At 41.0% G+C, this 22,448-nt stretch overlaps 1 long non-coding RNA gene across 1 annotated transcript; it reads right to left on the bottom strand.

Annotated features, from left to right (window-relative positions):
* Positions 1–19,042: 19,042 nt before the first annotated feature.
* Positions 19,043–22,173, bottom strand: LOC148032804 (uncharacterized). The gene is made up of 3 exons (XR_015691667.1): positions 19,465–22,173; positions 19,272–19,373; positions 19,043–19,178 (listed from the first exon to the last, which is right to left on the bottom strand). It is a non-coding gene; the product is annotated as an uncharacterized LOC148032804 (long non-coding RNA).
* Positions 22,174–22,448: the final 275 nt, after the last annotated feature.

A 22,448-nucleotide genomic window follows, 5' to 3' on the forward strand; every position in this document is an offset into this window, starting at 1 on the left:
TATATCATAAGGCTACCGTCACAAGCCTTCTTCGTGTATAAACACATATGCCTATCACTATGGGTATATCCAAACACATGAAAGTTTTGAACTTATGGTGTCATTCCTTGGGTGACTACTTAAGGCTGTAAATGCTCTTTCTTGACTTGCACAATGATGCTCCCTACCTTTTTTCTCAAAGTCCTTATGCTGCTACATATAAATCTCCATGTGAGAAATCTATATTGACATCCATCTGATAAAGGTCCAAAACTAACTACGCAACTAAGGTCAAAATTGATCTTAGGATAGTTATCTTAGCTATAGGAGAGAAGACTTCATTGAATTCCATATCATGCTCTTGCTTAAAACCCTTAGTAGCCAATCTAGTTGCCTTATATGCTGGCTTGGAGCATCCGAGGGTACTCTTTAACTTACTAGCATGGCAAAGTATGCTTTTCACTATAGGCATAGAAACCAAATCCCACATATAATTTTTCTACAACAATGAGTCATATGACCTCATGGCCCTCTCCCAAGAGTGACTATCAACTCTACATATGGCCTCATCATAGGTAAGAGACTCACCAATATCTACCACCATAACATATTCCATGGAGGGTGCAAAAACTGATCAAGCTAATGTCTATCTCTAGTAAACCATCACAAAATAGGTTGGGGAGCATGTACATCCTATTCAACATTATGGCCATGGGCCATTGAAGCATCAACTATACTACAAGCTATCTAGCTAGATGTACAGTAACAAGAGGCTCCTCCTGAAATATCATCATGTGTACCTCAATTACATGCTAAGGCTACTTATGTATTTTCTCTTCATGGAAAACAACATCATGGTTCTACAAATGACCTTTCGAGCCAACAGATACCATAGACAATAGCCCATCTCACTTGTGTCTCCATAACCAAGAAAGATGCATTTTACTAGCTTATGATCTAGCTTGTTGCACTTGTCCTTGGGAATATGGCAAAAATCCTCACAGCCAAAGACACGTAAATGAGTATATGATGGAGTTTTTTCATACCATACCACCTTAGTAACTTGATAGTCAAGAGCAATGCATGGGGATTGATTAATCAACTTTATGATAGTAATAACTACATCAGCCCAAAAAGTGTTGTGGTAAGCCTATCTTGATAAGATACTATGAACTCCCTCCTGAATCATCCTATTTATGTACTTAACTATTCCATTCTAGGGTGGGGTGTACAAGGCTATCAACTAACACTTAACACCCTCTCATCACAAAACTACTTAAAGGTTTTAGCTCCATACTCATTCCCATCATTAAATTGAAGGTATTTTATCCTATATCCAAATTGGTTCTCCACCACAAGAGCAAGCCAATAATAAAATATAGCCAACACTTCCAACTTTTGCCTTATAGGATATACCTAAACCTTACGTGAATAATCATCTAAAAGTAACAAAATACTTCATGCCACCTAACAACTTGCAAGGCATAGGTCCACAAACATTAGAATGAGCAAGAGCCAGAGACTCATCTATATGCATAATGCCAAACTTCTTATACAAACTACGTGTCTACCTATCATAAAGACAATGATCACAAGAATTAAAATAGTTATAGTCAAGGGATTGAAGATACGACAAACAAGTAAGCATTTTCATTTTCTTTTGTGGCATGTATCCAATGTAGTGAAGCAATTATGATACATGTGATATTGTAGCCATTGCCAAAACATGGTCCATACACCCAAATATAGGGGATACAGAGTGCCAAACTTGGCACCTTGTGCCAGTATTTTCTTGGGTAATCTTTCATGAGAAATCACCAAAACATAAAAGTAACTTGCATCATCTAACTATCCAGCAAAGAGTGGGTTTTTGGTCAAAGCCAAAACATAGTGTACATCATATAAACTAAAGATGCTACATGAAGCAAACTATAGTTTTATATCTCCAATACCAATAATATCCAATGCCAAGTTATTATCCAATCTAACATATCATGTCATGGTGGGATAGGAGTGAAACCACTCTTAATGAGAGATAATATGAAAGAAATCCCCTAAATCAATCATCCAATGCTAAGCACAGGTGGATGAGGCATCAATTAATTGTAAAATTTCAAGAAGAGAAGAAGCTGCAAGTATGCAATCATCATCAAAAGCAATCTACACGATATTAATCTCTTTAATCTTGACAGTGGACTTGTTGGGAACAATGCTGCGACATCATTCTTTTTCTACACTTTGCCATTTTCCTTGTCCTTGCACTTTTCATCATGCATTTTATGGCACTATGGTCGAATATGGCCATGCTTTCCACAATAATGGCAAGTTAATGCCAACTTATAGCCACAATACTTAGTACAAGACTATCCATGTGATGGGCATGTGATTGAGAACAAGACTTCTGAGAATCTCTCCTACGGAAATCATTGTTGCTCTTAGCACTATTGTCTCCGATCATCAAAGCATGAGAGCTACAAGAAGCATTAACACTCTTTCTATTAACCTCTTCATTCAACAATGCACAATCTACATCCTGCAATTTCAACCCATCAACAAATATATTTACACACATAGCAATACAAAATTAGCAAGTATATTTCCACACGTAGTAATATAAAATGTGTCTCGTGATTGAAGCAATGTAACCAATAAGAATAATGGTGGAATATTTTTCTTAAAGTCTATTCCCTATGAAGACAAGTGGTTTAAGATAGAATGCAACTCATTTAAATGGGTGGACATGGAATTCTCCTCCTTCATACAAAGGTCCATGAGTTGCTTCATTCAATACATCTAAGAGGCAAGGCTCTACTTATCATAGACATCATGAATCTTCACCCATAATTGCCATGAAATCTACCCTTCAAAGACAACATTGTAGAATACCTACTTAGAGAGTAATAAAATGATTGTAGATCTACATAACTCATCCCATTCAACCCAATCCTCTACATCAAAGCATTTGGGTGGCTTGACATCCTCTTGTCTCAACAATGGCTGAATCTACAATTTCTTTACCAAAACTTGCCATATCTATGCCTTTCAATAGCTCTAATTAATGCCATCCAATTGCTCAATGTTAAAGATAGTATTGTCATTTGATCCGGTAGATATCATGCCAACAAATGAAATCACATTTCAAGAAGATAGGATAATGTAATTGACTACAAATCAACCCCAAATCATAGCTAAGATAAAGGCTAAAATAAAGAAAACACCAAGGTATAGGGCTATCCATTAACTACCAATAATAAACTATCAAATCAAAGTAGCTTTCTCATAAATAATGCATAAACTTACAATATAGCACTACTGTAATAAATGGAGTAGTAAGAGACAATCCAACAATACGCAAATCAAAACAAAAGACCAAGTCCCCCACTACCAGGAATATCTAGGGAAACAACTAGGATATGTAGAAGCAACTAGCAATGAAGATGTATACAACTGGTTCCAAGATCTATCACAAACTCAATGTGTTAACAAACCATACATCTAGTAGGCATAGGCATCATGCATGTAGTAGGTCTCAAGAAGAATAAAAGAGAACTACCAAATGTAAGCAAGGGTAACGAATTTCAATACATAGCCAAGCAATGTGTATACATTATTGACATCTCAGTAACAAACATAAGTTCTCGCATCCAAGACATGAGTTAAATCAGCCCACTAAAAGGTAACTATAGCCAATAAGCATAAAGAGAGCATGTACATATGTCAATGAGTCACATTGTCTCGCTTTAATGCAAACTGTCCAAGTAACTCAAGTGACTCCCAATGAAATGAAACTAACTGTTAACTATAGAAGACAAGCTTAATACATGAAGTGCATAAGCATCTAGAAGCTAAGATACATCAAGACTAGACATCTCGAAGCAATACATGTAGTAAATCCTCAAGACCGCACATGTAGAAGCACTATAGTAACTAACCAAATGTCCAAGACATGTAACGGAGCTCAAATGCAAAGCTCAAGACATTCCATAAGCATATCCAAGTGCATAGCACCAATGTCATACATCAATATCTGAATAGCATTAAATGGTAAGAGGCATAAACTTTCCATGTGTAAATGCTTGTTGCCCACTATATTGTAGCTGTAAAATCTGTGCTAAAATTGAACCAATGCAAGCTAAAATCAATTCAATAGAAACCAAAGATATTACCCTAGCATCCAACAAGCGTTTAGGTATACCGAAATACCATCACATAAGCATCATATTGCCATTATGGAACTCAATACATGTATCAAGTCACAAGCATCTCAAGACATTGGTCAAACATCCAACAATGATCCCACAATCATATCATAAGTAGATGAGAATAAGCTCTCAAAGTGATTCAATTGCTATCTCTATTTTATGACAACATGTTGCCTTGTTTATACAATGAATGGCTGAAGCATATGAGCTCCAAACCACTACACCAAGTTGATTACCAATGCCAAGGAGTGGGGCCAACAATGCCTAATGAGTGCTTGAGTAACTAGAGTAGGAAAAGGAGCTACTATAGGGGTCTGAAGTGTTGTCCTAGCAACCTATAAAACTAGCACAAATAGCATGGGTAGCTATTGGTAACCCATTGGTTGTGGTGGGCACAATTGTGGTGAAGACAAAGCTCAATACACTCCAAAGGAGTCTTCGGACAAGCCTTGAGGAGTTGGGAAGAAGCGAAGAATCAATATTTACCTCTTCAAGCTTAAGCCATGGCTATCATGAGTGAAGTGCTAAAGATTTTCAAATCCAGCAAGCTAATGCAGCTCCTCAATCAAAGGCTCTAATACTAGTTAAATGAATAAACCTAAGTGAGAAGATGGGCAAGTGAAAGCAATAGAGATGTGAGCTATGGTGGCTGGAGTAAGAAAGCAAGGGAGAGAGACTCAAGATGTGGAAATTCCAATAGTCACAATGTGGACCAACCTTCCTTATTCTATTAGTCACTAAAAGAATAAAGAATGAAATCACAATGATGGGTGTCTGCCACCTATAGTGTACAGATATGCCACTAGTATCAATGTAGTAAATATACCGATGGTGTAGGCACAAGTGCCTTTACCCCTAGCAAACATAGGATAACTTTGAGAAGTTCAAGAACACCTAGGCTCAACCTAAAGGTTGAGACCTTACAATTTAAAGTGAGATAGAATCAAGCATTACCTACTTAAGTGAGTTTGTGTCTTGGGATCTCCTTGGTGTTGGGGGTAAAGGCACCTCTGCCTAGCCGCCCGTGTATTACTACACTGACAGTACCCACCACTGCACACTACAGGTGGCGGGCGCCCATCACCGTCACTTTATTCTTTATTCTTTTAGTGACAATTTGAATAAAGGAAGGCCCGGTCACACATTGTGACTATTGGAGTTCCCATTTGTGTGTCTCTCTCTCTTCTTGCTCTTGCTCTCCGCCATAGCTGACTTCCAAGCAAGCTTCAATCCTTCTCACCTTTCAACTAGTATCAGAACGAGGCTTCCCAACTTCCCGAGCTTGGTTCGTGGCATTCTTAGCTTCCATGCCATAGTCGACCTTCTCGAGCTCCCATCACTCCTCGGCTTCCCGAGCACCTTCCTGGCCTATTGAGGCACCCTCATGGCATTGTTACAGAGGTATTGAAGTGTTCTTTTAGTGTTTTTCTTCAATTCTCAGGTTGTAGTCAAACAGGGTAGCCATAGCTCAAACCCTTGGAGCTTGGATCTTGCTCCCTCTTGCATTTGGGCACTTGAGGCTTGTTGTGGGCCTCCTTGGGCACCCCCCAGAGCCTCCAACCACTACCATTGAGGCCACGTGGATGCATAGGAGTAGAAGAAGGGATCACAAAATTTGCACCTTTTTTTAAACTGTTTTGGACAGCACACTCCAGCAGCTCACCTACTCCTCACCATTGATGGCTATGTCATGCTTCTTCGGGCTTGGCAATGCACTTGGCAATTGTCTCTAACTTTAGTTGAAGCCTCCTTGATCATTGGCATCAGTTTGGTTCTGATTTGTACATTCCCAGGACTGTTTACAGCAATCCCACAGCGATGTTATGCAAAAGCAACATTGGCATCTAATGCTATGCTTGTTTGGTCACGTCTACTTAACCGGTTTGGTACCTATTGATGCCCGATTGTTTGGGGGATGTAAGGCACATGTTATGCCATCATTTTGGACTGATTTTCTTGATGAAAAAACTCAATTTTGAATAGTAAATCACTGTTGTACCATAGTGGGCTAAAGCCTATTATCTCATGTTTGGTTATGCCTATTGGTTTCGGGCTATGTCTTTGGGATATGCAATGAAGTATTGACCTTCGGGGTATGACATCGAGCTTATCTTTGGTTCTGGATCTTTATTTGCACTTGATTTTGGCTTTGGAATGCATTTGATACTCCGTCTTGGATGTACATATGGCAGTATGTTACCTATGTCTGACCGGTCTTGACATGCTTGGCCTATGCCACTACTACATGCTAGTTACATTGTTTGGAGCCGATTGCTACTAGTTCCTTGCCTTGGATTGCATCTAGCTTCCCAAAACTTACTTGGGATACTGCTTGACTTGCCAGAGTTGTATTTGGGACACAGTTGATGTCTATGGATGCTCTACTTGGAGGCTATAGAGCTTATATATCCATGATGTCTTATTGATGTCTGGTCTTGGACCTTTCATCATTGGTACTCTCATATGCCTTTCTTAAGCTTCTTGGCTTGATCCATATGGCTTTTGTGACAGTGGGAGCATCATTGGATGTTTGACAGACATTGAGCAGGTGGTTTATGCTATTGAGCTTTGAGTCTTCTGACATTGGGATCTTCTTCACTTGGATGTTGCATGGTTGATATGCCGTGGTCCATATACATGTACTTGGGCTGATTTGGGCTTCACACTCCTTGAGCATACACCTCTTTATGTCAGGTCTTGCCAGTGTTGTGTACACTTTGTCCTATTACATAGGGGGTGTGCCGGCTTACTGACGGATTCGTTTGACATGCTTGGGTGTTTGCTCAATGTTCGTATGACTGTTATATACTGATTTATGACCGCTTAATGTTGGTTATGCTTTGACAATCCGTGGTTGACTTGGTGCATTGATTTTGCTTACAATTTGCTCTCATTGTACCTAGCTGTAATTTATTACAGCAAGCAATTATGTATGGACTGATGTGGAATTTTCATGTTGAATCATCCTAAATTTATGTACTTTTGATGGTACTTGGTGGGTATCATCATTAGCTATCAGTTCGTGGTCATTTTGCCTTGGTTTTGGTGGTATGTTGGCTGTTTACAATAGAAAACAGAAAGCAATTTCAGACTGCCTGCATTGTTTTGGACTGCATTATGGATTGTTCTTCCACTGACAATGCTATCTTCAACATCACTAAGGTTGATGGTACGAATTATGCCTATTGGAAGAGCCAAGTTCGGCATGTATTGGTGCAAAAATCACAAATAAAGCCAATAAGGATGCATGGCGATCAGCCTGAAACTATGACTGATAAGGAATGGGATGAGCTTGATGAGTTATGCAAGTCTACCCTCATCTTTTCTCTCACTGAAACAGGTGCATTACAATGTGGTTGAGGAAGCACAGAGTGCTTGGTAGCTTTGGGATAAGATAAAAAATCTCTATGACAAGAAAAGTCCAACAAGTCTGATGTATTGGTTGAAGCAACTTATGGACCTGCGCATGAAGGAGAATATGACAATGTCTGCTCACTTGAGCTAGTTCCATGCTATTCTCAAGAACTGGACTTTGCAGGGTGTTACCTTTAATGATGAGGTTACTCCATTTTTTTTGCTTGGGTCTCTAAGTGAGTCATGGGATGTATTCCGCACTGCCTTATGTGCTCCTTCCACTATTTTGAACTTGCCTGATATAGAGAGTACTCTTCTGCAGGAAGAGATTAATTGTAAGAACTTGGATGCTGTGTCGCATGCTTTGACTGCTAGAGGTAGAGATGGTAATGGCAAGAATGACCATGGAAATGGCCATGGCAGAGACTCGCAGAAGTCTAGGTCTAAGTCGCATGGTAAGTCGCGCAACAAGTCTCGTGGGATAAATGCTAATGTGACATATCATCATTGCGGCAAGAAGTCATATACGCCCACAGTATCATGATTTGCGCAATGAGAAACGCAAAGAGAAGGGGAAAGACAAAGTACATGAAAAGTCCTCTAATCGCAACATTATGCGTGCGAAATCTAGTGTGAAAATTGAGGAGATAAATGTCATGCAAATTGATGCCTCCGATGAGGAGTACATACTTGCAGCTAGTTCTTGTGATGCTACGTCGTTGACCGATATTCACTCTATGTATGCGCAGTGCTGGCTTTTGGATTTTGGTGCTTCATTTCTTCATGTTACACCATGCCGTGAGTGGTTCCACTCTCCTACCGCACTGTCTCTGGTTCAGTTTGCTTGGGTGATTATAGTTCACTTACTATTGTTGGCATTGGGGATATAGAGCTACAATTCTCTACTAGCAGTAACTTTTTGTTATTATAGGATGTACGTCATGTACCTATGCTTACACGCAGTCTTATGTCTTCAGGGCAGCTTGATGATGTTGGGTTTCATGTTTCATTTTGGGATTCTGCCTGGAAGATCACATGTGGCAGACTTGTGCTTGCTAGAGGTGCCAAAGCTGGAAACCTCTATCCTCTTATAGTTGATGGGTCCTTTGTTGACCATGTTTTGTCAATGGGTTCCATCCCACATGTATCTCTTTGGCATGCCCATTTGGGCCATATGTCCTTGAAAGGAATGAAAATGCTTTCTGGTTTGCAGTACTTACCATCCCTTAACTACGCATGTTTTGATTCATCTGAACATTGTCTTTATGGCAGACAGACTAGGAATACGCATAAGAAGTCTGGTAGGACACGCATTAGTGGGCCCCTAGCATTGGTACATTTGGATTTCTGTGGGTCCATGCCATGTCAGTCTATGGGTGGTGCAAAGTATTTGTGACGTTCATTGACAATTTTTCACGTAGAGTCCGGGCTTACCCCATTAAGCTTAAGTCCAAAGTCTTGGATGTGTTTTAGAGATGGCTTGCATTGGTTGAGAACTAGACTGGGCATAGGCTGAAATGCCTTAGGACTGACAATGGGGGAGAATATGTGTCACATGCTTTTGAGAAACTATGTGACGAGAGGGATATTAAGTGTCAATTGACCGCCCCCATACCCCACCCCAGAATGGTTTGGCTAAGCGGATGAATAGAACCATCCAGGAGTGTGTACGCAATATGATTAGCCATGCAGGCTTACCAGAGCTTTTGGGCTGAGGCAGTCAGTACAACTGTGCATGTCATAAATAAATCACCTTCTAGTGGTTTGGATTTCTAGGTTGCAGAGGAGGTATGGACTGGGAAACCTCCGTCTTATGTGCGTCTACGTGTCTTTGGATGTGAGGCATTCTTCCATGTGTCCAAAGACAAGTGTACTAAGTTGGATCCTAAGAGTGTCAAATGCATTTTCCTTGGCTATGGAGATGCAGGCGAGATGGGTTACCACCTCTGGGATCCGCAAGCGTGGAAAGTCATCCGCAGCCATGATGTAGTATTCCATGAAGACAAGATGCATAGGCAGCCTGAGAAGGTGGTAGAGATATGCATGGTTATATTCTAGGAGGAGCCCCGTGCTCTAGTATAGCCTGCACAGTCAGATGGTCAACCTGCTACAGCAGTTGGTACACATGGCCAAGGTGTTGGACAGGCAACAGAGCCTGCTGTAGTGAGATGGTCTACTAGAGATAGACATCCCCCTGATAGATTTGAGCCCTCGATGCATTATGTCTTAGTTACAGATGCAGGAGAGCCTCTCACCTATGATGAGGCTATGCACAAGCGTGAAAGACTTTATGGCTTGAAGCAGGTACCTAGGGAGTGATATCATAAGTTTGATGCCTTTATGCAATCACAAGGCTGCAACATGGGTGCTATGGATCTGTGTCTTTACACGAAGAAAGCCGTGATGGCTCCTTGCTTATTTTGGTACTTTATGTGGATTAGCAGGAAAAGCTCATGATGAGCTAGATGCTCTTATATCTCAGCTGAAGAAGAGCTTTGAGATGAAGGATTTGGGACAGACCTCTCACATTCATGGTATGCGCATTAAGCCCAACAGGCATCAGGGACACCTCTACCTCTCACAGAGGGAGTACATTCATAAAGTCCTTAAGCGTTTCCTCATGCAGGACGTAAAGCCTATTGGCTGTCCATTACCTTCTTATGTGAAGGTTTCACAGGTCGATTGTTAGATGAGCAGAGGGCCGAGATGGCCAAGATCCCTTATGCATTAGCCATGGGCGGTTTGATGTATGCCATGATAGCCACTCGTCCAAATATTGCCTTTGCAGTTGGTGTTGTGGCACACTATATGGCTACACTTGGAAAAAAGCATTGGAATGCCGGAAAGAGTATCATGAGATACCTGAAGGGCACAACAGATATGTGTATTTGCTATGGCAGCCAGGATATAGGAGTTGTGGGATACACAGACTCCGATTATGCAAGACATGCAGATAGTAGAAAGTCCACTTGCGGCTATGTCTTTACCTATGCTGGAGGTGCTATTTCTTGGATGTCCAGGGTTTAGAAGTATACGGCTCTCTCTACCATTGAGGCCGAGTATGTTGCGGCCACTGAGGCTTGCAAGGAGGCCATATGGTTGGGCCGTTTGGTTCATGTCCTTGGGATTGATACTATACCTACATTGGGATTGATATTATACCTACGTTGCGTTTGGATTCTATGAGTGCTATTCAGCTAGCCAAGAATCCGGTCTTCCATGCGAAGACGAAACACATTGAGGTGATGTATCACTTCATATGTGGGGTCATGGAGGACAAGTCTGTTGACCTTGTCAAGATCTCCACTGACAAAAATCCTATAGATCTGCTCACGAAAAGCCTCACTATTGAGCGCTTTGCCTTCCTCAGGAGATTGATTGGGCATTGGATGAGATGACGTTTTTCCTTCATCCTATTATACATGTGTACATTGTACTGTCTTTTATTTTTCTTTTCACTCCTCACTAGGGCAGATTCACCTTTAAGTGGGAGGTTGTTAGGGGTAAAGGCACCTCTGCCTAGCCACCCTTGTATTACTACATTGATAATACCCGCCATTGCACACTGTAGGTGGCGGGTGCCTGTCATCGTCACTTTATTCTTTATTCTTTTAGTGACAGTTTGAATAAAGGAAGGCCTGATCACACATTGTGACTATTGGAGTTCCCATTTGTGTGTCTCTCTCTCTTCTTGCTCTTGCTCTCCGCCATAACTCACTTCCAAGCAAGCTTCGATCCTTCTCACCTTTCACTTGGATGGCTAGAATGGTATCATTACAAATTGGAACATATTGAAGGTCATCCCCTTTGATGGCCTAGCCAAGGGGTGGATGCCTCACAACCTAGGAAAAGATCTATAAAGTAGTAAATATAGAACCACATCATGACATGCTCACTACATAGAACCATAGACAATGACCATATTCAACAAATGTTTCAAGGATCCACTTCCATGCTCACTAGTGCACAATCACATGATGTTGTTTGTTTAGTGTATAACCACATGATGATTCTTGTTTAGTGCATGGCCACACTATGATGCTTCTCTAGATGTTTCTTATATTTATTCTCCCTCTACTTTTACTGATCCACTTCTAAATTAATTGGTGCATAGCCACATGATGGTGCTTGTTTAGAAATTACTTATATTGCTTCTCCCTCTACATTCTATCGCCAACACTCTTACTACTAGCATTCCTTCTACTTCTAGCCCTTTTTCAATAGCCTTTGCTACAAGTTAAATAGTACACCTCTTCATCATGTATGATTGGTCATGTTATGACGTGATACTATCGAACCGTCTCTCAGATGTAGATTGGAGGATATGATGTCTTTATATGTGCTAGATATCCATATTTAGTAGGAGTGTGTAACTTGTCATTATCTAAATTCAATGAATAGCTACGTGTAGAATTTCCATTTTTCTAACCTTGTCATTTTTTTAATGAATTCAAGAAATCAAAAAATGGTGACTATAGAGCAAATCAAAAAGCACTTGATAGATGAGTATGTGAGTAGATGGAATTCAATCAAGATATACCATTGATTCTAAAGCACCAATATGAAAACGAAAGGTAAGTAATTTTGCATGAGAGAGGGGGGAGGAAGACAGAAGAGAGAGTTCACATTCAAAGTGGAGGGGAAGATGAATACAAGCTCCTTGGAAGCAAATTGGGGCACCATTATAAGATCAATCAAAATGTGTAGATTGTTGGGGTAAAGCTGCCTCCGCCTAGCCGCCAATGTATTACTATACTGTGACAGTACCCGTGACTGCACACTGCAGGTGACCCGTCATAGTCACTTATTCTTTATTCTTTTAGTGACAATTTGAATAAAGGAAGGCCCGGCCACACATTGTGGTTGTTGGAGTTCCCACGTTTGAGTCTCTCTCTCTCTCTTGGCTCTTGCTGTCCATCTGCCATAGCTCTCACCGTCAAGCTTCTTCCTTCTAGGTTCCACTTCCCTTTCAATGGGTATCAGAGCAAAGGCATTGAAGCTTGCCCGGCATTCTCTTCAACCCAGATTTGAAGAGCTTCAATCCGAGCTTCAATGGCAGCCATGGCACCTTCATTTACAAGTATGTTTTGATCTCCCACCTCCTCCCCGAGGTTCCGGACCTTCGACGGCTTCTTCCCAAGCTGTATTGAAGTCCCCCTTCACATTGCCAAGTTCCCTCGAGGTCTGTTGAAGATCCCCCAACCCCTAGGAATAGCCAGCACAATTTTCGGTGCATTTTTAGGGGGTTGGGCTGATCTACTCCCCGGCATTTCCCTGCTCCTCCTCGGCTTCCTCGCACTCTTAGCAACCCTCCTAGGCTTTGCTTGACTCCCCGTCATTAGTTCTTGACTCTTGGTGATTGATTCGAGTGCTTCCCCCTTCAGCCCTTTGCTATATACACAGTCCCAGGAATGTCAAAACAAGGTAGCACTTAACATTTACTATTTGATGCTTCTTGGCATTGCCCCTTTTGATTCCTATTTATGCCCGATGATGCCCGGATGTTATGGGATGCTATGTTTATGCTTTGGGACTAATTTGGAGCAGATTTGAGCACCATTTGAGCTTCATTTAACAGTCAATTGCTTGCTATAATACAATGGGTTGAAGCTCATTTACTTGGTGTATGCATTGGTTCATGGATACGGAGTGCTCACTGAGGTTTGAATTATCATACCGATGTATTTGGAGATTTTCAAATGCTTCTTCTTGGTTTTGGAATGCTTTTGAGCTTGGATTAAGCTCTGACTTGGTCGTTCTTCACTGGCATTTGGCTTCAGTTGTTGGTATTCTTTGGACCAGTCTATGCCTATTGTCATTCAGGCCTTTGCATTTATGCTTTGGTCAGATATGGATGCCACTTGGATTGCCCATGCTTGACAGTTACTTGGAGCTTCATCTTCAGATATATTTGAGCATTTTGGATCTACTGGGCATTACACTTGGTTGTCACTTACATGCTTTTTGAATGCTTTTAGGCTTATGCTTTACTGGTCTCAGATAGCTTGGGATTTATGCTCCGGATATACCCTATTGGGTTTTGGCATGTCTGATGCTATGTATTTGATGTATTAGAGCTCCGGATGTACCCTATTGGGTTTTGGCATGTCTAATGCTATGTATTTGATGTATTAGAGCGTTGCTTGCTCTCTTTGCATCTGACTTCACTTCCAGTGGGAGCCTCTTGGTATATTCGGATGTACACAGAGTCTTATTTACATATGAGCTTGAGCTTGTGGGATAGTTACATGCATTTGCTCTCTTGAGAGCTTTATGTCTACATTTTCACTATAGTGGGCTGATTTGATATGCCTATTGGGGCAGGCACCTATCTCTGTCACACAAGTTTGTCAGTTTTGTGTGCACCTTGGATGGTTATGTATTGAGCTTATTGCTCTATCAGTTGTGCTTGTGCTTGGTCTCTTCTCTTACCCCGAGACCCATTACATGCATAACTTCTAGACCTATGAGATGTCTCTTGCTTGACAGGTGATTGGTTTGACAATTTTTGGTACCTTCTTGCCCCAACTCACTGTTGGATGTATCTTGCTACCTGGCAGTTGTAGTGACATATGTAGCAGTGATTGCTTCATTTTAAAACAGTTTTGCATATTGTTGTCATTTATTACAATAAGCTGAAATCTCCAGATTTTGAGCACTTCTATGAGGGTAATGCTTACTATTTGATGTTATCTTGGTTATATTTGGTGGAGAGGTGCTTCTCTTGGTGAAATCCATCCTTTCAGCCAGTTTTCATAGTGGTTTTAGTGCATTTTTTGCTAATTATAGCAACCTGCAATTTTGCCTTTTTGCTTTGATTTGGGACAGAATGGCTGGTCATCTAAAAGATATAGCTCTCTTTAACATTGTTAAGTTGGATGGTACCAACTATGGGTATTGGAAGTCCCAAATATGGCAATTTTTGGTGCAGAAACTATAGATTAAACCCTTGCGTTTCAAGGGCATTAAACCTGAGGATATGGATGATGATGTTTGGATGGAAGTTGATGAGCTATGCAAGTTTACCATTATTTTGTCACTCTTAGAAGAGGTCCATCATAATGTTGTTGAAGATGAGAATCAGAGTGCATGGGATTTATGGAAGAAAATTCAGGAGCTCTATGCGCAACAGAGTCCTGCATCATAGATGTATTGGTTGAAGTAGTTAATGGACCTTTGCATGAAGGAGGGGACCTCCCTTTCATCTCATTTCAGTCAGTTTCATGCTATCATGAAGAGTCAGTTATCACAGGATATTGAGTTCAAAGACAAAGTCATGTGGTTGTAGTAAGTCCCGTGGATGAAAGTCTAATATTACCTGTCATTATTGTGGGAAAGCAGGACACATTAGGCCACAATGCCATAAAATGCGTGATGATAAGGCAAGGAAAAAGGAAAAGAAAAAGTGCAGGAAAAGTCTTCTAAGCGCAGTATTGTACCTGCAAAGTCCAATGTGAAGATAGAAGAGGTTAATGTCATGCAAATCACTGATTCAGATGATGATTTCATACTTGAAAATTCTTCATGCAATGCCTTACAGACTTCTGAGATACATTCTATGTATACGCAATACTGGCTCTTGGATTCGGGTGTGTCCTTTCATGTGACACCCTATAGAGATTGGTTTCATACCTATCGTACCATGTCTGGTTCTTTGTGTCTTGGTGATGAGAGGTCTCTTGACATTGTGGGCATTGGAAATGTTAGGCTACAGTTTCCTTCTGGCAATTCTTTTGTTTTACATTATGTATGCCATGTACCTACGTTGACTCGCAACCTTATGTCAACTGGATAGCTTGATGATGCACGGTATTTTGTGTCTTTTGGAGACTCTGCATGGAATTTTACTCGTGGAAAGCTTGTACTTGCAAGAGGTGCCAAGTCTGGCAGCCTCTATCCCTTATTGTATCTAGAGCTACATTGGATCATGTTTTGTCTGTGGGTTCTATTCCCCATGTATCCCTTTGGCATGCTCATTTGGGGCATATGTCTCTTAAAGGAATGAAAATGCTCCGTGCTTTGCAGTATCTTCCACCTTTTGACTTTTCACATTTTGATTCTTGTGATCATTGTTCATATGGCAGGAAAACTAAAAATACACATAAAAAGTCTGGTGAGAAACGCATGGGTGAGCCCTTGGCTCTTGTATACTCAGATGTATGTGGGCCGATGCCCTATCAGTCACTTGGTGGGGCAAAGTACTTTGTTACTTTCATAGATGATTACTCACGTAAGGTTTGGTCTTATCCCATAAAGAGAAAATCCTATGTCTTAGACACATTTCAGCGTTGGCTTGCATTGGCAAAGAACCAGCCTGGGAAAAGGCTCAAATGCCTAAGGTCAGATAATGGGGGTGAGTATATATCATGTGCTTTTGAGCAGTTTTGTGATGAGCGGGGTATTAAGGGTCAGTTGACCGCCCCTTACATCCCACCCTAGAATGGTATGGCTGAATACATGAATAGGAGCATTCAGGAAAGGGTCCGTAGCATGCTTAGCCAGGCTGGCTTACCGTAGCACTTTTGGGCTGAGGCAGTTACTATTGCAGTGCATCTCATTAATAGGTCACCTAGAAGTGGCATTGACTTTCAAGTTGCAGAGAATGTATGGGCAGGCAAGCCTCCCTCTTATGATCATTTACGTGTCTTTGGATGTGAGGTATTCTGCCATGTGTCCAAGGACAAATGCAATAAGCTGGATCCTAAAAGTGTTAAATGCATTTTCATTGGCTATGGAGATGTAGGAGAGATGGGTTACTATCTATGGGATCCACAAGCACAGAAAGTGATCCGCAGTCATGATGGCATCTTTCATGAGGACAAAATGCATATGCAGCCTGAGAAAGTGGTTGAGGTATGTAGAGTTATCTTTCAGGAGGAGCCACCTGCTCCCATTTAGCCTACTCCATGACTAGCTAGATAGCATGTGGCATCACTTGATGCTCATGGACCAAATGCTAGACATGCTAATGTTAGACAGGATGTCGGTCAGGCAGTAGAGCTTGGGTTGAGGCATTCTACTAGAGATAGATGACCTCCTAACCTTTTTGCACCCTCTATGGATTATGTACTAGTTACAGATGCAGGAGAGCCTCTCACTTATGATGAGACTATGCGCAGGGGTAATTGTCACTCTTGGGAGAAGGCTATGCAGTCTGAGCTTGACTCATTGCATAAGAATAAGACTTGGGATTTGGTTTCCTTGCCTCAGGGTAAGAAGGCTTTGCCATGCAAGTGGGTATACAAGCTGAAAAGTACCCTTGGACACCCCAAGCTGGCATACAAGGCTCGATTGGTTGCTAAGGGTTTTAAGCAAGAGCTTAGTCTTGGCCTTGGTTGCACAACTTGACTTGGACTTGTACTAGATGGATGTCAAGACAACTTTTTTACATGGGGGCTTGCATGATGAGATTTACATGCAATAGTCTAAGTGCTTTGCAGACCCTGGCAGAGAACACCTAGTGTGCAAGCTAAAGAAGAGTCTATATGGCTTGAAACAGGCACCTAGGGAATGGTACTATAAGTTTGATGTATTCATGTAGTCACAGGGCTACAATCGCAGTGCTATGGATCCGTGCTTGTACACGAAGAAAGCATGTGACGATTCTTTACTAATTTTGATACTCTATGTGGATGACATGCTTTTAGCTGGGACAACTCATAAGAAGCTAGATGTTCTTAAGGCTTCTCTCAAGAAGAGCTTTGAGATGAAAGATCTGGGATAGGCCTCTCATATACTTGGTATGCGCATTACGTATGATAGATCTCAGGGACTACTCTATCTGTCACATAGAGGGAGTACATTCATAAAGTCCTTGAGCACCTCTGCATGTAGGATGTTAAGCCTATTGGCTGTCCATTACCTTCTCATGTGAAGGTTTCATAGGACGATTGTCCGTAAACAAATGAGCAGAGAGCCGAGATGGCCAAGATTCCCTATGCATTAGCCATGGGCAGTCTTATGTATGCCATGATAGCCACCCATCTAGATATTGCTTTTGCAATTGGGATTGTGGCATGTTATATGGCTACACCTGGCAAGAAAAACATTGGGATGTCGTGAAGGGTATCATGAGGTACCTCAAGGGCACAGTAGATATGTGTCTTTGTTATGGCAACCATGATACAAGAGTCATGGGGTACATTGACTCTGAATTATGCTGGAGGTGCTATCTCTTGGATGTCCAAGGCGCAGAAGTAAATGGCCCTTTCTATTACAAAGGCCGAGTATATTGCAGCCATAGAGGTTTGCAAGGAGGCTATCTAGTTAGGCTGTTTGATTGCTGACCTTGGTATGACAACAGATGTTATGCCTACACTATATTCGGATTCCATGAGTCCCATTCAGTTGGCCTTCAGTTGGACAAGAATCCGGTCTTCCATGCGAAGATGAAACATATTGAGGCGAGGTATCACTTAATTCGCGAGGTCGTTGAGGACAGGTCTGCTGACCTTATCAAGATTGCAACTGAGCAAAATCCTGTAGACATGCTCACGAAGAGCCTCACTACCAAGCGCTTTGCCTTTCTCAGGAGATTGATGGGCGTTGGATGAGATGACGTCTTTTTCCTTATCCTGTTGTACATGTGTACATGTTGTACTGTCTTTTCTTTTTTCCCTCTCACTGGGGCAGATTCACCTTTAAGTGGGAGGTTGTTGGGGGTAAAGGCGCCTCCGCCTAGCCGCCCGTGTATTACTATATTGACAATACTCGCCACTGCAGACTACAGGTAGTGGCCGCCCATCAAAGTCACTTATTCTTTATTCTTTTAGTGACAGTTTGAATAAAGGAAGGCCCAGTCACACATTGTGGTTGTTGGAGTTCCCACTTTTGAGTATCTCTCTCTCTTGGCTCTTGCTCTCCATCCGCCGTCATAGCTCTCACCACCAAGTTTCTTCCTCCTGGGTTCCACTTCCCTTTCATAGATTGCTACCGATAAGGATTTTACAATAGTTAAATGGAAGGGGATTCTCTAATTTGCAAAGAGACACTACAAGATACAGGCCAGATACTGACATTCAAAGCAACGTAAATATTCATTTAAAAAATTACCCCCATCATCCCTAAAAGCTTCGGTATGGGCATCTCTATAAATTTACTACTAATAACATCGCTATTTTTGTCACTATTAGCATCACAAAAGCAATGCAAATAGCGATTAAGATAGTGACATGTGCAATAAATTAGCAATGCAAATAGTGATGATTACAAAGAAAACAATTTGGTGATAGGGCAACAAGCTCTCCTCTGCCACCCACAACACCATTTGCTAAATAATATTCTACAAAGCAATTACATATTGGATATGCAATTGTCATCAAGACATGCACAAAAACTATTTAAAACCATAAGGCTAATAACTCATAAAATAAGTACAAGACTAGTGATGACAAACTCATAAAATTACATGGAGCCATGGAGAGGACAACCAAAACAAATATGGAAATCTATTTGTAAATATCACAAAGTATGATTTTATACAAAAAGAATGATAAATATGTCTAAGGAATGCTACATGGAAGAGACCTGCACAAATTACACTACCCAAAAAGAAAATGATGTGTGCTCCACGAATCCAAGCGCGTGCTACAGATCCTTACCATCTGAAAGCTCGTTGTGACATAAAGGAGTGTCGAATGGACTCTGCAAAATGAACAATTAGACATTAGTCTACCATACATAGTGCATCACAAAAAAAAACTAATGACCTACAGAAAAGAAAGAGGATTGACTTACTAGGCCACACCACATGTACAATCTATCGATAAGTACAATGAGACCATGTCTCTCTGCATATCGAGTCTCCAAACTTGTGGGATCATAGTTTGTGATGGAGTACTACAAAGAAAACAAAATAGAATTGTTAGAAATAAGGTTGTTAGTACAAGTTTTCAAATAAGAAAGTAAGAAGAACCAAAAGAAAACTTACAAAGTCCTCCAAATAACTCCTGTGGCCACCACTCCCCAGATAATGCACAACCCCTGCCTCCAATTATGCCCTCGTTGCCTCCCACTACTGTCACCATTATCTTAGAGAATCTATGGCCTCCTCCCTAAGTCTCCGTAAATCTATTGCATCTAGCCACTCAAGCTTTGAGGCACCACTTTTGATTGCCTTGAGTGTGTCTGACCATCTATGTGACATGGGCGTCCAAGAAAACCTTCCCTCAGTTCATGACCCTCCGGCAAGAAAGCAATGTGTCTCTAATATACTATCTTTTTCATGGTCCATGAACTTCGGGAGTCTTAATTGTGGCCCACACAATGGAAATACATGATAATCTGAGATAACCAAACCTGTACAATACACCTATCTAGTTAACACAAACTTGAATGAGGCATGTTAGATATTAACAATGAGACCACAAGCCCACTTACCTAAGCACTTTCCAAATCTTGAAAAGCCATGCATGGTCAATATGAAAATGGCTCATATATTAGCAGACCGTCAACCATCGTGCTTGCTCATGTCTTCCACAAACAGTGATCCCCTCCTCCCACAAAATCTTGAGCTCATCAACTATTGGACGGAGATAAACATCCATGCTCTTGACTTTGTAGTGCCCAAGAACAAGTAAGTTAAGGATCAAGTGTCCTTTCTTTGTAGAAAGACATGGCAGGATATTGGAGTTAATAAGGACTACAAGCCACACACTATAAGAAGTTAAGTGGAGACCAAATGAATTCACTCCATCCATAGCAAGACCAAGCTGAAGATTCATTGGCTTTCATGCAAAGCCTAGAAAGGTGGAATCAATGGCACTTCATGCATATGAATCTATTGATATTTGTTGGACTCCATCTATGGATCTATTCTATGCATGCCATGTTGTCAAGCTCGTCATGCCTGACATACGAAACATATATGTGATGTATATGTGATATAAGTGAAAAGTGTCTAAGAATCTTCTGAGGGACGGTTTTCCCTTACAAGCCCTATCAATACTTGTGAGCACCACACTTAGGAAATGTCTCCATAGTCCTGTAGTCTCCTCAAAATAGCACACAACTGTTGACACATGCATGGATGCTATTGTAGTCCATGCCAAGCTTTCATAACACCGATCGTACATCATAACAAAACTCAAGCATCGTTGTTTTAGGTGATAATATGTGATATTTTAGCAACCTTTTTAAAAAAATGAAGCACCCTTAAAGAGTATAAAAATCATTTTTTATAATGGATTCAAAATCAACGAAGCATAGAATGTACCTGAACAACTCGATTACACTCACATCACTCCACCTGTACTTTTCCTACACAGTTAGGAGCATAAGCATTGTCTTTAAGCAAGATACTCGACACCTATCATACAATGGTATGGATGCTTCTTCTCTCATTAGTGGATTAGATGACTCGGCATCCATGGGCAGTAATGCATCAATCATTGCCTCCATCTCAGGCTTCAAGATTGGAGAAAGGTTCGAAAGGGCCATTGTCTCCTCTAGTATTAAGGGTGTAGTCTGTGACGCGCCCTCTAATTGATATATCAGCTAAGGCACTCCATCCATGGCATGCCCATGAACTCTTCTGACGGGTACGGTCTCAATAGGTGTATTCCTTGGGATGAAGCTTCACCTCTCTATATAAATTTCCAGTGCACATCTAATTTTTTTGTATGTCATATTCAATTACTTTGTGAATGTAAAGCATAATTGATACACATTTTTCTTACCGTTCACTCAAAATCTGAGATTACCTGGTCAATGATCTCCGATTGAACTCATCAAAGGATCATAGGTGGTCTATGGACAAGTTATACTTTTATGTGATTGCCAGCTTGCACTGAGTGCAAGGACACCAGACATGCTTATTAAGATACATTTGGCAATCTTGGATGTCATTACCATCATCGTTCTCCATTTGGTCTATGAACAATATGTTTTTGTTTCCCTCATTCATGATCTTCCTCCATTTTAATCTCTATTTATCTTTCTCGCTCTCCATTCTTATATTTTCCACCATTCTTTTTCTCTCTCCCCTCTTTATTTCTCTCCCAACCCCTCTTTCTCTCTCCCTTTCCCTTTCTTTGTTTGCATCCTTTCATCTCTTTTTTTCCCTCTCCCCCCTCTCTCTCTCTCATTGTTTCTCTCTCTCTCTACCATCTCTCTTCTTCTCTCCATTCATTTCTCTCTCCCCTCTTTATCTCTCTCCCTTTTCCTTTCTTTATGTATCTCCCTTCATCTCTTTATTTCTCTCATTTTCTCTCTCTCCCTCTCATTGTTTCTCTCTCTCCACCATCTCTCTATTCTCTCCATTTTTTTCCTCTCTATTTCTTTTCTCTCCCCTTCCCTTTACCTTTATCTATTTTTATATATCTCCCTCGCTATTTCTCTCCCCACTCCTCTTTCTCTCTCTCTTTCTCTTTCTTTGTTTGCCTCCTTCCACCTCTCTTTGTTCATTCCTTTTCTCTCCCCATCTCTTTATCTTTATCGATCCCCCTCTCAATTACTCTCCCAACCCTTGTTTCTCTCTCTCTCTTTCCCTTTCTTTATCTTTCTTTGTTTCTCTCTCCCCCTCTTTCTCTCTCTTATTATTTATGTCTCTCCCTCAGCTTCCCTCCCCACTCTCACTTCTTCTCTCTCTTCCTTTCCCTCCCTTATTCTCTCTATTTCTCTCTCTCTTTCCCTCCCCACTCTCACTCAATGCATCTCGTTATAATCAAAATCAAAGATAGAAAATAAAAAATGTTAAATATAAGGACATTGAAAGACCCATTGTCCCCACCTCTCTTTGTATTTCTCTTTTTCCTCCCCCTTTATTTTTCTATCTTTCAATTCTTTCTAATTCTCTCATTTTTTTTCCTATTCCTCTCTCCCTCTCTCTCGATCCCTATTTGTAGTTCTCTCTATATCTCTTTTTCTCTCTCTTTCTATCTCTTTTTCTCCCCCTCTCTAACTCTCTTCTTTTAC

The sequence above is a fragment of the Lygodium microphyllum genome, chromosome 8, assembly GCF_053477565.2.
Source record: "Lygodium microphyllum isolate KBCC chromosome 8, Lygodium_microphyllum_v1.1.10, whole genome shotgun sequence".
Taxonomy (NCBI): domain Eukaryota; kingdom Viridiplantae; phylum Streptophyta; class Polypodiopsida; order Schizaeales; family Lygodiaceae; genus Lygodium; species Lygodium microphyllum.